Source organism: Aegilops tauschii, chromosome 2 (assembly GCF_002575655.3).
Source record: "Aegilops tauschii subsp. strangulata cultivar AL8/78 chromosome 2, Aet v6.0, whole genome shotgun sequence".
Lineage (NCBI taxonomy): Eukaryota > Viridiplantae > Streptophyta > Magnoliopsida > Poales > Poaceae > Aegilops > Aegilops tauschii.
The window spans coordinates 248,264,180-248,280,703 of NC_053036.3; positions in this window are offsets into that span (position 1 = coordinate 248,264,180).

The following is a 16,524-nucleotide window of genomic DNA, read 5'->3' on the forward strand; positions in this document are numbered from 1 at the left end:
GGCCTCCGTGGCTGTACTTGGCATGGGTGATGATGAAGTAGATCGCGCCGTCGCTTGGCTCCTGATGGTACCAGCGGTGGCAACACCGTGCCCCTGCTGTTGCGGGGTGGCTGCCTGGATGTTAGGGTGGCATGGTGAAGGCGCTCGAGGGCTAGTGGCTCCGCCGGGCGCAACAACTTGGTCGACCCGTCCCGGGGGAGGCGAACACACTGTGGTCGCTCCCGTGGTGGGGGCAGTCGGAGGGCGGCGGTTTGCCCTAGACCGAGCATCATTGCTGCAGCTGTGCCCATCAGCGGGGGGAAGGGGAGCGGATTGAGTAACCCCTTCACCCATACCTTGTGGAGCATGGCCGTCGGGGCGTTGCTGATGCTGTTCTCCTTTGACGTTTCCCGCCCCTATGTCGGCCGCGGGGGAAGTGTTAACGGTGCCGCCTGCGCCGACCACATCCCCAGCAGCGCCCACGTCCTCGCATGCCTCAGCACCCCCAACAACATCTGAGGCCCCGGGTGGTGGAGCCTTCGAGGTGGATGGATGAGCTGAAGCACCGGATTTCTTATTGGGCGCCATGGTCGCTGGCGCCATCGAAGGTGAAGACGATGATGAGGATGGCGCGCTACGCACGCTTTCAGGTTTGCGCAAGCGATTCCCCCTACCTGGCACGCCAAAGATGTCATGGGAAACCATGGCCACCTATGGGACCAAGCCCCTTACTGGTTCGTGAAGGGGGGTGTCGCGTTGCACAAAGAGCAGAAGAACATGCAGGAGCGATCACACAGGCAATTTTACCCTGGTTCGGGCCACCGTGAGGCATAAAAACCTACTCCTGCTTTGTTGGATTCATGGTGGAAGATGATGGTGAGGCGTAGTACACTGCCCGGCAGGGGTTGCCTAAGGGCGACAGTGGCTACACGCGTATGGGCGTGTGTTCTGTCTAAGTTTCCAACCCTCTCTACTGTTGCCATGGGCCTCCTTTTAAAGATTAAGGGGTCACCACAATGGCAAAACAGTTATTATGCACTGATAAGATAGCAAACAGTGCTATCATACCTAACTCTGCAGGCTGATAGAGCGCATTAAATGCACCGCTCAACGTCACTTCGTTGCTTGCCTGACAAGCCTTGCCTGGCTCGTCTTGCCAGCTTCACACCTGTTCGCTTGACATGTTGTTGGACGAGTGTCGTTTGTAGGCATTTCCCGTAGAGAAAGGCCTCCATGTGGCAATGGCTCCCACTTAGTCACTTTGCAGCTTGACACCGCACTGATGGACGACGTGGGTCATGGCGGAGTGGCTGGGTGAGGTGCTTTTGCCTCCGTGAGCCCCGGCACGCCCTGCCGGGACGTATGGGTCATCTTCTTCCAGGGGTGACCCCACCCTTGCCGAGCCCGCCTTCCCGGCAAGGGAGGCTTTTCTCCTGGTGACATCTTACTCCTCTGGATTGATCTTGGTCTTCTTGATCTGTATGTTGGTCCTTCGAAACTTTTGATCTCTTGTACTCTGGCACGGCCTGGTGCTGTAATCCTGTTCTCGTGCGTGTGCATAGTCTGGGCAACAGACCTAGGGTTTGTTGCACCGACACATCCCCTCTTTCGTCTTCGTTCATCGATAAAATTACTTGAGGCTATATTTTTATTCACCACATGATATGAGTATTGCTTGGATCATCATTTTCTATTATTAGGATTTGCTTTCTGTTATTTAGAGTAATGATTTGAATCTTTTATTTTAATAAAAAGGTCAAGTATAGCCTTTACCACACTTATTTTGCAAGTCTATATGTTGTTGTTTGAAGACAGAAAGTTTGCTATTATGTTTTGAATATTGGTGAATAGTCAGAACATGATAAAATCTTGAAATTTTTACACAATGAGTAACAACAAATTATCTACAGTGTGAACAATTTTCAGAATTTTTGGAGTTAAAGAAGTATGATTCCTCTTGCATTTTTTACAGACTATCCTGTTTAGACAGATTGCTGTTATGTTTGCATTGTTTAATGATTCTATTTGAGGATAGAAGTTTTAAATATGTAGAGGCATTTAGTATGCAATGTCAAGAATGGTAAGGTTTAGCATGGATTTATACTAACTTATCTCACGAGTTTTTGTTGAGTTTTGTGCGGATGAAGTTTTTAAGAATTAGGGAAACCGTGATATGAGAGGAATTAAAGAGACACAAAGGCTCAAGCATCTAAGCTTGGGGATGCCTTGGTAGGTGATACGTCTCCAACGTATCTACTTTTCCTAACACTTTTCCTCTTGTTTTGGACTCTAATTTGCATGATTTGAATGAAACTAACCCGAACTTACGTTGTTTTCAGCAGAACTACCATGTTGTTTTTTGTGCAGAAATAAAAGTTCTTGGAATGGAACGAAACTTTGCGAGGATGTTTTATACAATAAAAGAGAATTTCTGGATCCAAGAACCACTAGAGGGGGGCACCTGGGTGGGCACAACCCAGCAGGGCGCCCCCCCTCCAGGCGCGCCTAGGTTGGTTGTGCCCACCTGGTGGCCCTGCAGACCCTGAAACTGATGCTATAAAATCACATTATTCCAGAAAAAATCAGGGAGAGTGAATTATCGCGTTCCACGAGATGGATCCGCCGTCACCTCATGTTCTTCATTGGGAGGCCACATCTAGAGTCCGTTTGGGGCTCCGGAGAGGGGGATCTTCGATCTTCGTCATCAACAACCCATCTCCATCGGCAATTGCATGATGCTCCCCACCGGGAGTGAGTAATTCCTTTGTAGGCTCGCTGGTCGGTGAGGAGTTGGATGAGATTCATCATGTAATCTAATTAGTTTTGTTAGGGATTTTTCCCTAGTATCCACTATATTCTGAGATTGATGTTGCTATGACTTTGCCATGCTTAATGCTTGTCACTTTGGGCCCGGGTGCCATGATTTCAGATCTGAACCATTTATGTTATCACCATTATATTTATGTTCTAGATCCGATCTGGCAAGTTATAGTGACCTACTACGTGTTATGATCCGGCAACCCCGGAGTGACAATAGTCGGGACCACTCCCGATGATGACCGTAGTTTGAGGAGTTCATGTCTTCACCTTGTGTTAATGCTTTGTTCCGGTTCTCTATTAAAAGGAGGTCTTAATATCCCCTACTTTCCAATAGGAACCCACTGCCATGGGAGGGTAGGGCAAAAGATGTCATGCAAGTTCTTTCCATAAGCACGTATGACTATTTACGGAATACATGCCTACATTATATTTATGAACTGGAGCTAGTGCCGAATCGCCCTAGGTTATAACTGTCACATGGTGAATATCATCCAACAAATTGTCGATCCAAAGGCTATGATTTTCCTGCATATTGTTCTTGCTAAGTTACTACTGCTATCATTGTTGTTGCACTTGCTACAAAATTACTGTCGTCATTGTTACCGTTACTATTATTGTTGCTACTGCTATCAAAACTGTTGTGGTTGAATTGACAACTCAGCTACTAATATTTACAAATATTCTTTGGCTCGAATCTGTAAATTTGGGTTGAATACTATACACCCGAAAATTGTTGCGATCCCCTATACTTGTGGGTTATCAAGACTTTTTTCTGGCGCCGTTGCCTGGGAGCATAGCTATATTTGTGGAGTCACTTGGTATTATTATCAATTTATCACTATGAAGAATCTGAAGGATGCTAATACTAAGATTTTTCCCTCTAAGACGAGGGGAGGTAAGGAACTGCCATCCAGCTCCGATTTCGATTCACCTTCTGTTATAAGTAAACTTGCAACACCACCACATGCTATCAATACTGATATGTCGCAAGTTATTGCTGATGCTACTTCTGCGATGAATGATGGTTATGATGATGCTAGTACCTTTCTTGATGATAATGTGCCACTAGGTGAAGTTCTTGATGAACAAATTGCCAGAGTAAGACAACATGATATTGTTGAAACTGATGTTGAGCTTGAAACTGAAAATCTTGAAACACCTACTAGAAGTAGCCTTCCTACATATGAATTGCCAACGGTACTGGAAGGTTATGTTATGGTTGAGGAGGCAACTAGAGATATTCTTGCTTGTAAGGATAGAGATGATCTAGAGAAATTATTATGCAAGTATAAAGAAAAATCTATGAATGCTAGAATGAAATATGATCCTAAGTTTGCTACTTCACCTATCTTTATTGATGATAGGGATTATGAATTCTCTGTCGACCCAGAGTTAATTACTTTGGTTGAATCTGATCCTTTCCATGGTTATGAAACTGAAACTGTTGTGGCACATCTTACTAAGACGAATGACATAGCCACCCTTTTTGCTCATGATGAGAAAATTCTCTATTACTATATTCTCAAATTATTTCCGTTCTCATTAAAGGGTGATGCTAAAGCTTGGTACAATACTCTTGCTCCTAGTTGTGTGCGTAGTCCCAAGGATATGATTTATTACTTCTCTGAAAAATATTTTCCTACTCATAAGAAACAAGCTGCCTTACAAGAAATATTGAACTTTTTGCAAATTGAAGAAGAGAGTCTCCCACAAGCCTGGGGGAGGCTTCTCCAATTGCTAAACGCTTTGGCTGATCATCCTCTTAAGAAATGGACTAACCGATGCTTCTAGGGATTTCCTACATAGTTGTGTTGGTTGTGTTTTTAGGGAACGAACTATTGGACAAGCTGAAGAATTATTGAATAACATGTTGAAAAATTATGATGATTGGACTCTTCCTGAACCACCACCTAAACCCACTCCGAAGAAGAGGGGTATCTTATATCTTAGTCCTAAAGATATGCAAGAGGCAAACAAATCTATGAAGGAAAAAGGTATAAAGCTGAGGATGTCAAAAATTTACCTCCTATTGAAGAAATATCACTTTAATGCAAATGTTATGAAACAATTGAAATACCATTCTGATATGATTGCTCGCTTGAGTGAATTGTTATTTAGAATCTCAAATGATGTCAGAGGTGTGGGGAAGCATGCCTCTATGGTTCAAACTCAGTTAGAACAAGTTGCTAAATCTCAAAGATAGTTGCTTGATGAAATGAATAACAACATACATGACTTTGCTGTTAGAGTAACAATCAGAGGAGGTAACATGACTCATGAACCACTTTATCCTGAAGGACACCCAAAAAAGAATTGAACAAGACTCTCAAAGAGTTAATACTGACGAACCTAGTCCTTCTAAAAATAAAAAGAAAAAGAAAAATGATAGGCATTTTCATGCCTCTAGTGAACCTGAAGTAGAAAAACCTCCTGATAATGATGTTTCTATTTCTGATGCTGAAACTCAATCTGGCAATGAACATTCACCTAGTGATAATGAAAAAGATAATGATGATGTTCATGAAGATACTCAACCAGACAATGAAAAAGAGCTAAATAATGATGTTGAAATAGAACCAGATGTTGATCCTGATAACCCACAATCTAAAAATAAAAGATATGATAAAAGAGACTTTGTCGCTAGAAAACATGGTAAGGAAAGAGAACCATGGTTTCAAAAACCTATGCCCTTTCCACCTAAGTCAACTAAAAAGAAAGATGGAAGAATTTGAATGCTTTGCTGAAATGCTGAGGCCAGTATTTTTGCGTACTCGCTTGACTGATATCTTGAAAATGCCTCCTTATGCAAAGTACATGAAAGACATCATCATCAATAATAGAAAAATACCTGAAGCTGAAATCTCCACCATGCTTGCTAATTACACTTTTAGAGATGGGGTACCTAAAAACCTTGGAGATCCGGGAATACCAAATATACCTTGCTCCATCAAAATAAATTATGTGAAAACTGCTTTGTGTGATTTGGGAGCTGGTGTTAGTGTTATGCCTTTCTCTTCATATAAAAGACTTGATTTGAATAAACTCACACCTACTAAAATATCTTTATAAATGGCTGACAAATCAACAGCCATACCTATTGGTATTTGTGAGGATGTGCCCGTTTTTGTTGCCAATGTTACTATTTTGACTGACTTTTTTATACTTGAGATGCCGAGGACGACAACATGTCAATTCTCCTTGGTAAAACTTTCTTGAATATCGTAGTGGCTGTTATTAATTGCAACAAAAGCAAGGTAACTTTTCATATCAATAGTAATGAACATACGGTGCACTTTTCGAAGAAACAATTCCAAGTGAATGGCATTAATGTTATTGAATAATCTCCGACAATCACTATTGGAAGTTTTCAACTACCTCTACCTACTGTCAAAAAGAAATATGAAATGCTTATTGTTGGGGATATTCGTATCCCCGTTGACGTACCTTTGTGATTCAGGAAAGTTCTTCTGTTTCATGCTTATTGAAAGTTGTTGTTAATAAGACTTGATCAACCTTATTAATGGATCATTTTTGAGAGGTATGAAGTTGATGAATTTAGTGAGCACTACCTTTTGTCCTTATCCTTTGTTTTCTACTTTGAGAGGTATGAAGTGCCATGTTTTGTCTGTTTTCTGAATATTCCGTGGAATAAAAAAATGACCCAAAAAATTAAAGTTCTCAGAATGCTCTGAAATTTTAATACGATTTCTTTCTGAATATTTAAGAATTTCTGGTGCAAATAATATCAGAGGGATATGCACCAGGTGGGCACAACCCACGTGGGCGCGCCAGGACCCCCAGTCGCGCCCTCATGGTTTGTGGTCCCCTCACTTATCTCTTCATACCACATCACCACCTACCTCTAGAAAAAATCACCATTGCTCTATCTCTCTCGTGTTCTTGCTCTCAAACCTGTGGATTTTGATCTCTTTGTTTGAAGCTCTGTTTCCGAAACTGTTTCGGGGGATTGTTGCTTGGTATGTGACTACTCCGTTTGTCCAATTAGTTTTTTGCTTTGGTGGTTTATATTTTGAATAATTAGCTACTTTTGGTGCTGCTGTAGATGAGATTGCATGTTGAATTCTTAGATTTTTAAGAAGTTTGAATGCTTGCTATGGCCTCTATGCTTCCCTATGAGTTGTTGCTACCAATATTGTAAAGTTTTGTTGAGAAAATTTTGTGGACTAAAAATTTCCGAATTTTTGTCGTAGGAAAAACATGAGTATCTTTAGGAAGTTTGCTTCCAAGAAGAGCTCCAAGGGAGTGCTTGGGGAATGATTTGACATTGATCTCCATGCCCGGAGAATCACGGAGATACGGCCGTGCAAATGGCCGCATAACCCATTCATGGAAGAGGCTGGAATCCTTCATGAGTTTGCATCATATGCTGCTAATGGGTGTTGAACCGTGGGTGTTGTATAAGAACTTTCCTTGCCTCCATGCCATAGAGGTGGTTTGAGAGGTAATCATCAGTGAAGCCTGAAAACAAGGATGTGCATAAATATCTTCTCCATATTGGAAAAGGGGCAAAGGAATACAAAAAGGCAAGGTATAATAGTTAGTACCATGTTGTAAACCTCAGTGCTTCCCATTGTTTCCCTGCAACACATATATGGTAGTTAGTCATCAGGTTAAGTAAGGGTTCGCCTGTTATCAGTAAAATATGTTGATGATAAATAAGCACATTGCAGATTCATCAGATTAATTCAAGCCACATGGAAAACCCATTTGTCCAAACCAACCATGATTAAGAACTAGGAAATATAGCACTTGTATATGTTTCTCATGTGTCGGTGTACAAAAGTAGGGGCTCTCCTTTTTACCCTTTTACTTGTGCACGGGCAGTCAGAGTCGCGCCCGCGGCCACACTTAACAGGGAAACAGAGGGAAGCCGGAGGGAAATCAAAGCACAAGAAAATCAAGGCAATGCCAAGACCAGAAGCGCTAAAGAGCAAAGGGGCAAGGCGGGCTCCCATGGCAAGACCGTTGCCGGGGTGGCCTCCCCGGCCCCGGCAAGAGCCTTGCCGGGGCAGCTTGCCCAACACCAGTGGAGCGAGCCACCCTTGAGCCCAAGGGTTCCAAACACCACGAACCAACTACATTGGAACCAAGGCTCGGGAGGCACCTTTGTGGTGGCATGCAGATCTTCGTCAAGATCCTAGACACAGGAGACTAGATGGGGACCAGAAGACGACGACCCTCGGTGGGATCCTAGCCGAAGAAGTCCACGAGACCACCGGCAAGACGCTTGCCAGGGAAGACAGCGACGCCACTGCTAGACCCTTGCCGGGGCCCCGGCAAGATCCTTGACGAAGACACCAACGGGGCCGCGGCCAGGCCCGCGTCTGCCAAGGCTCCACCGCTGTCTCCATGCAGCTGCAAGCTCACCAGCTGAGTAGGCACCTGCGTGGCGATGAGCGGCCTCCACGACCGACGCAGCATGCACCTCCGTGGTGGCATGCAGGTCTTCGTGATGGCTCCACCACCGCGCTAGCCCAGCAGCCAGCGAACGTGGCACCACGACGCCTCGTCAACTCGGACGCATGTGGAAGCCAGGTGAGGCGGCGACAACTTGGACATGCTTCCTTGCCGTCCCCGATAAAACGAGAGCGGCACGTCGGCAGTGCATTAAATGCATTTGTCCGACGGTGCCAGAGGATAGACAAATCCACTTTACACCTTTCTACCTCCTGTGTGCCACTGTGGCAGCCCCTTTTGCCTATAAAAGGAGGCCCGAGGTGACCAGGAGGGGGATTCGGATCTTTTGGGCAAGTTGCACCCCGTAGCTAGCTCAAGAACACAAGAACACTCGAATACATCCACCAAAGCAGGACTAGGGTATTACGCATCTTCGCGGCCCGAACCTGGGTAAACGATCCGTGTGCTTCCTGTCAGACCCGCTCTTTGCACAACCCTGCGCCCGCCAACCGTAGAAGGGATCCCAGTGATTCCATAGGTGCCGATTTCCCCCGACATCTTTGGCGCGCCAGGTAGGGGGCGCAGTTGTGAGAATCTGGTCTAGCAGTTAGTTCAGCGGTTTTTCTTCGCCATGGCTCCCAAGAAGAAGACGATCACGATGATCGGCTCGTCGGGAGCCGAACGGCCCGTACCAGTGCGGGCGAGCTGTGGGCCGGTCGCGGACAGAACCCAAGCCGCGGCCCGCGAGCACCAACATCGCCCTGGCAGTCAGAGCCTGGCGAGCGGCGTCGTTCGTGCGCGAGACGACGCGCCGCACGCGGCCAAATCCAAAGACGGAGCTGGGCCCCCCACAGGCGGCGCGGGGCACTCCAGGGGTGGCGCAGCAACCTCCAAGATGCCTACACCGGCGCCCACGACGCGCTCTTCCCAGGGTGTGCGCGACGAGCAACATCATCACACTGGTGACCCCAGACGCCGACGTGGGAAGAGTCTTGTGCATCTTTCGCGGGACGGAGGAGGCCAGCATGCCCACCGAAGTGCTGGCAAAAATGGCGCGCAGCCGCCAGGCCGTGATAGAGCTACATCTAACGCGGTTAGAAGTCGGAGCGCGTCACGGTCCACGCAGCTTTCGCCGCCACCCACGCCAGCAGAAGCTTTGGCGCGCGTACAGCTGCTCCTCGACTTCCCTCCGGCCGCAGAAAGGCTCGACGAGTGGAGAGCCACCATCCGGAGCCTCGTCGCTGTCGCCAACAAAGATTTACCGCGACCGGCGGGGCCCTCGGGCCGACGCTCCGTCAAGGCACCCCACGCCAACGGTGGGAAGACCGGAGGTGCTGCAGCCACGGTGCACTCTCCTTCTCCGCGCCAGCCACCGCGGGTGCCGGTCCGTCGTGATGACACTTGTGATAACATTTCCATAGCGTCGTCCGACCCACGGACTGATACGTCTCCGTCGTATCTACTTTTCCAAACACTTTTTCCGTTGTTTTGGACTCTAACTTGCATGATTTGAATGGAACTAACCCGGACTGATGCTGTTTTCAGTAGAATTGCCATGGTGTTATTTATGTGCAGAAACAAAAGTTCTTGAAATGACCTGAAACTCCACGGAACTTATTTTTGGAAAATATTAAAAATACTAGAAGAAGAATCCACGTCAGGGGGGCCTCCACCTGTCCACGAGGGTGGGGGCGCGCCTGGCCCCCCTGGGCACGCCCCCCTGCCTCGTGGCCCCCCTGACGCTCCACCGACCTCAACTCCAACTCCATATATTCGTGTTCGGGGAGAAAAAAATCAGAGAGAAGGATTCATCACGTTTTACGATATGGAGCCGCCGCCAAGCCCTAAAACCTCTCGGAAGGGCTGATCTGGAGTCCGTTCGGGGCTCCGGAGAGGGGAATCCGTCGCCATTGTCATCATCAACCATCCTCCATCACCAATTTCATGATGCTCACCGCCGTGCATGAGCAATTCCATCATAGGCTTGCTGGACGGTGATGGGTTGGATGAGATTTATCATGTAATCGAGTTAGTTTTGTTAGGGTTTGATCCCTAGTATCCACTATGTTCTGAGATTGATGTTGCTATGACTTTGCTATGCTTAATGCTTGTCACTAGGGCCCGAGTGCCATGATTTCAGATCTGAACCTATTATGTTTTCATGAATATATGTGAGTTCTTGATCCTATCTTGCAAGTCTATAGTCACCTATTATGTGTTATGATCCGGCAACCCCGAAGTGACAATAATCGGGACCACTCCCGGTGATGACCGTAGTTTGAGGAGTTCATGCATTCACTATGTGTTAATGCTTTGGTTCGGTACTCTATTAAAAGGAGGCCTTAATATCCCTTAGTTTCCATTAGGACCCCGCTGCCACGGGAGGGTAGGACAAAAGATGGCATGCAAGTTCTTTTCCATAAGCACGTATGACTATATTCGGAATACATGCCTACATTGCATTGATGAATTGGAGCTAGTTCCGTGTCACCCTATGTTATGATTGTTACATGATGAACCGCATTCGGCATAATTCTCCATCACCGATCCAATGCCTACGAGCTTTTCACATATTGTTCTTTGATTATTTACTTTTCCGTTGTTACTGTTACAATCACTACAAAACCCAAAAATATTACTTTTGCTACCGTTACCGTTATTTCCATAATACTTTGCTGCAGAAACTAAGCTATCCAGGTGTGGTTGAATTGAACACACAACTGCTAATGCTTGAGAATATTCTTTGGCTCCCCTTGTGTCGAATCAATAAATTTGGGTTGAATACTCTACCCTTGAAAACTGTTGTGATCCCCTATACTTGTGGGTTATCACGGACCCACCGCGATCAACGCCATGTTCTTCGGGAGCGAGTCCATGAAGACGCTTGAACCACCATCGAGCGCCGGCGCGACACACGCCACCACTCAGATAAGCAGGCGGGGCCCGCTATGGACCACCCAGCACCGGGAGGCTCCGGCGGCCTACCTTACGAGGTGGGTTGCCCAGCCTTTACCCGTGAGCTGCGGCAGTTCCAGTGGCCATCCCACCGCACGTTCAAGCCCGACGTCGGCGAGAAGTACAACGGCAAGACCCATCCGTCAGAGTTCCTCGGCGTCTACACCATCGCGATGCAAGCCGCTGGAGCTCGTGACGACAACGTGCTTGCCAATTACTTCCCGTTGGCCTTGAAACCCAATGTCATGTTTTGTTTGATGCACTTGCCGACGGATTCCATTTCTTCTTAGTCGGATCTGTGTCATGAGTTCATTGGTGCCTTCACCGGAGGCCACCAAGCTCATGGCCAGGCGAGTGATTTGCATATCATTCCCAGAAGGAAGGTGAAACCTTGCGCAATTACATACAGAGGTTCACCTGAGTGCAATACAACATCCCAGATGTTCATCCCGCCGCCGTGATCAGCGCATTCCATCAGAATGTGCGTAACCGCAAGATGCGTGAAGAGCTGGCAATGAAAAAAGGTCAAGGATGTGGCTGAACTTTACGTTCTGGCCGAGAGATGCGCCCTGGCCGAAGAGGGGAGGAAGTACCCCGGCGAAGACGCTAGCGCGGAAACTGACTCTACCGACGAAGACATCTCCGCCCTGACGAAGAAGGGTCGGCGTCGCAACAGGAAACGCAAGGGCAAGACCGTGCTTTCCGTCGAGGGATCCGACGACACCGGCGCTACCAAGAAGGCCAAGGCAGACGACCCCGGCAAGGAGATTGCTGGGTGCGCCGCTTGCCGGGCTTTGCCGGCTACTGATAAGCCAGGAGGCTCCGACAAGCAGTACTGCAAGATCCACCACACCAAGGGCCACGACCACCATAACTGCCGACAAGTCGAGCTGCTTGCTGAAAAGCAAAAAGCCGAGTATGAGAGGCGGGACAAGGAGAAGGGTCAGGATGGTGCCGAAGGATCCGGCAAGAAGCGTGGCGGCCAAGGAGGCCGCCGCGGCAAGGATAACCAGCAAGAGAGGCCCGCTCGGGCCCCGACAAGAAGCAGGAAGACGACGATCATGACGAGGACGACGAGTCCGGCGAGCATGAGTTTCGGAGGCTACGGAGGCCATGTGCGTCGATGGTGGCACCTCACTGCATACTTCTCACCGCCAGCTCAAGCAGTGGGCGCGTGAGATCACAGCAGCGGAGCCATAGTTCGACGCTCAGAAGCTGCTGAAGTGGTCCAGCACGCCCATCATCTTTGACGCCGAGGATCACCCTGATCACACAACCGCGGTCGGGTGTTTGCCATTGTTGGTTTCACCAACGGTACGCAACCTCAAGGTGAACAAGATGCTGGTTGATGGCGGGACTGGTCTGAACTTGATCTCCCCGGTTGTGATCAAAAGGCTGCAAATTCCTGATGGAGACCTCGAGGAGACGGGCACGTTTCAAGGGGTCAACCCGGGAAGGAGCCAGCCGAAGGGGAAGGTCATGTTGCCTGTGACGTTTGGACGCGAGTTGAACTACAGGACAGAAAGGATTGTCTTCGATGTAGCCGAGATCCCCTTGCCCTACAATGGGATCCTCGGTCACCCGGCACTAGCCAAGTTCATGGCCGCATCACATTATGCCTACAACACGCTGAAGATGCCTGGGCCGATGACCATCATGACCGTCCCCTACGACAAGAAGGATGCGCTGATCTGCGCCGACCAACTCTACTGGGAAGCAGTTGCAGCAGCTGCCTCCAAGGAACTTGCTCATGCCGCTGAAGCCCTGGGAGGGAAGAAGAAGACCGGCAAGACCTCTCGCACGCACTCTGGCAAGCGCACCTCTTCGTAGTGTTGTGCTACCGTCGTGGACGTGCCAGAGAGCTCCACCGGCAAGAGCAAGGTGTCTGTCAAGGAGGATGGCACGGGAGGGGCTTTCACCATAAGCTCCACCCTCAACAACAAATAGGAAAGCGCGCTCGTCACTTTCTTGCGGGCGAATGTGGATGTGTTTGCATGGCAAGCATCCGACATCCCAGGCGTTCCCAGGGAAGTGATTGAGCACCATCTTGCTGTCTGCCCCCATGCGCGACCCGTCAAGCAGAAGGTCAGGAAGCAATCTTTGGAATAGTAGGAGTTCATCACAGAGGAGATCAGGAAGTTGGAGGCAGCAGGCTTGGTGAGAGGAGTACTCCATCCGACGTGGTTGGCCAATCCGGTGGTGGTGCGCAAGGCAAATGGGAAGTGGAGGCTGTGTATTGACTACACAGATATAAATAAGGCTTGTCCCAAGGACCGTTTCCCGGTTCCGCGCATCGACCAGATTGTTGAGTCCATGGCCGGGTGTGATCTTTTATCATTCCTCGACGCCTACTCAGGATACCACCAAATCTTCATGACAAGGGAAGATGAAGAAAAGACAGCATTCATCACCCCATGTGGTACGTATTGCTTTTTACGGATGCCCTTTGGGTTGAAGAGTGCTGGCTCAATGTTCGCAAGAGCAGTCCAAATTGGTTTTGAGCCCCAGCTGCATAGAAATATGGAAGCATATATGGATGACATAGTGGTCAAGACTAAGGACAGGGCAACACTTGTACAAGATCTGGAGGAGACGTTTGCAAATTTGCGCAAGATCAACCTCAAGTTGAACCCTGAGAAGTTTGTCTTTGGAGTTCCGTACGGCAAACTTCTCGGGTTCTTTGTGTCACAACGTGGGATCGAGGTGAACCCAGACAAGATCAAGGCTATCGAGCAGATCGAGGCGCCCAAGCGGATCAAGGATGTGCGTCGGCTCACCGGCTGCGTTGCCTCCATGAGCCCATTCATCTCCAAGTCTGCTGAGCGTGCCCTCCGCTTTTTCAGAAAATCTTGAAAAAGGCGGGCCCAATGGAGTGGACCCCGGAGGCCGAAGCGGCACTGCAGGACCTGAAGAAATACCTCTCCTCTACACCAGTACTCGTTGCACCTAAACCAAAAGAACCATTGCTGATGTATCTGGCGGTGACGAATCAAGTGGTCAGCGCCGTGCTAGTGGCGCAGAGGGAGGTTGACGAAGAGGCAGTTGCGACGGCAGGACTGGCGGACGGCGAGTAAGAGATTCCCCCGGCAAGGCCTGGTGCCGGCAAGGCAAGGCCCCCGGCAAAGTCTGACGCCATCGGGACGGGGCCCGCGTAGCCAAATGAAGTGGTGCAGAAGAAGAAGATGATGCAGCACCCGGTTTACTTTGTCAGCTCCCTGTTGCAGGGGGCTAGGTCAAGGTACTCCGGTGTGCAGAAATTGCTCTTCAGCCTCCTTATGGCCTGGAGGAAGCTGCCTGATTACTTCCAAGCACACGAAATCACCGTCGTTACTCCCCTCCCGTTGCAACGCATACTGCATAACCCAGACGCAACCGGGAGGATCGTGGAGTGGGACTTCGAACTGTCGAGCTTTGGTTTGAAGTTTGAAAGTACTTCGACAATCCAGAGCAGAGTCCTGGCGGAGTTCATTGCAGAATGGACCTCAACGCCCGATGAAGAGATCCAGGAGACCACTCTCCCCGGCAAGGAAGCAAGTCGCAACACGATCGTGTAGTTTGACGGGGCTTTCTCGCTGCAAGGCGCCGGTGCCGGTGTGCTGCTAGTGGCACCCACCAGAGAGCACCTCAAGTATGTAATCCAGATGCACTTTCCCAGGGAGATGTCCACAAATGACACCGCTGAATACGAGGGGTTGCTTGCCGGTCTCACGATCGCGGTAGACCTCGGGATTAAGAAGCTTATCGTCAGGGGTGATTCATAGTTTGTCATCAGGCAAGTCAACAAAGATTATCAGAGCCCGTTGATGGAGGCCTACGTAGATGAGGTGAGGAAGCTGGAAGAGCGCTTCAACAGTATACAAGAAGAGCACGTTCCCCGAGTGGAGAATGACATTGCCGATTACCTGTCGAAGCGCGCTGCGTTCAAGCTACATGTGGAACCAGGTACTTTTGTGCTTCGGTTAACTCAACCATCCGTTGAACCATCAACAGAGCAGAACAAGTGAAGGAAATTAGGCCCCGGCAAGTACTTTCCTGCCGAGGCCCCTGGGCTGCCGGCAAGGATGCTGCCGCGGGAACTGAGCCTGCCATGGGGAACTGACTCCGGTAGGGCGTCAAGCCCTGGCCACAGAGACGGCCGCTCCCATGGCAGAAGAAATGCCTTTAGTCCTTGCCGTCGAACCCCAAGCTCCGACATGGGCACATCATACCGTCTGATTCCTCCAAATAGGGGAGCTTCCTGAGGAGCAGGAAGAAGCGGAGAAAGTAACCCGTCGGTCTTCTATGTATTAGTTCGTCGATGACGTCCTGTACAGGAAAAGGTCGAACGGTGTGAAATTGAAGTGCATCCCCCGGGAGGAAGGACTGGAGCTATTACGGAGATACACGGAGGCGTATGTGGCTCTCATATAGGGTCGAGGGCCCTTGCTGGCAAGGCGTTCCGGCAAGGTTTCTTCTGGCCCACTGCCCTCCAGGATGCAACGGCACTAGTAACCAAGTGCGAAGTGTGTCAGTTCCATTTGAAGAAGCTTCATCAACTAGCTCAAGCCCTTCAAACAATTCCTCTCTCCTGGCCATTTTCGGTCTGGGGGCTCGACATACTGGGCCCTTTCCCCCGCGCTGTCGGGGGCTTTGAGTACTTGTACGTTGCGATCGACAAGTTCACAAAGTGGCCGGAGGTGGAGGCAGTTAGAAAGGTTACAACACAGTCAGCCGTCAAGTTCTTTAAGGGGCTAGTCTGCCATTTTGGTGTGCCAAATAGGGTCATCACCGACAACGGCACGCAGTTCACAAGCCATACCTTCATGCAATACATCCAGGACCTCGACAGCAAGGTCTGTTTCGCTTTCGTGGCACACCCACGGAGCAACGGCCAGGCGGAGAGGGCAAATGCTGAAGTACTGCGAGGCCTGAGAATAAAGACTTTTCACAAGCTGCACAAGAGTGGAAGGCGCTGGATTGATGAGTTGCCGGCGGTTCTTTGGTCGATCAAAACGATGCCAAATCGAGCCACCGGCCAGACACCCTGTGCCCTAGTATACGGGGCAGAAGCAGTTCTCCCCATGGAACTCACATACGGGTCACCTCGAGTGCTCTCTTATGACGAGCTTGAGCAAGAGCAATTGCGGCAAGATGACGCAACGCTCCTTGAGGAAGATCGTCTTCGGGTGGCTGTGAGAGCAGTGCGCTACCAGCAAGCCTTGCGCCGCTACCATATCCGCAAGGTTCATGCCCGAAGATTTGAGGAAGGTGTCCTTGTTCTTCGGCGCGTTCAATCGGCCAAGAATTCCAACAAGTTGACGCCAAGTGGGAAGGCCCTTATCGTGTAATACGAGTCACCAGGCCCGGCGCAGT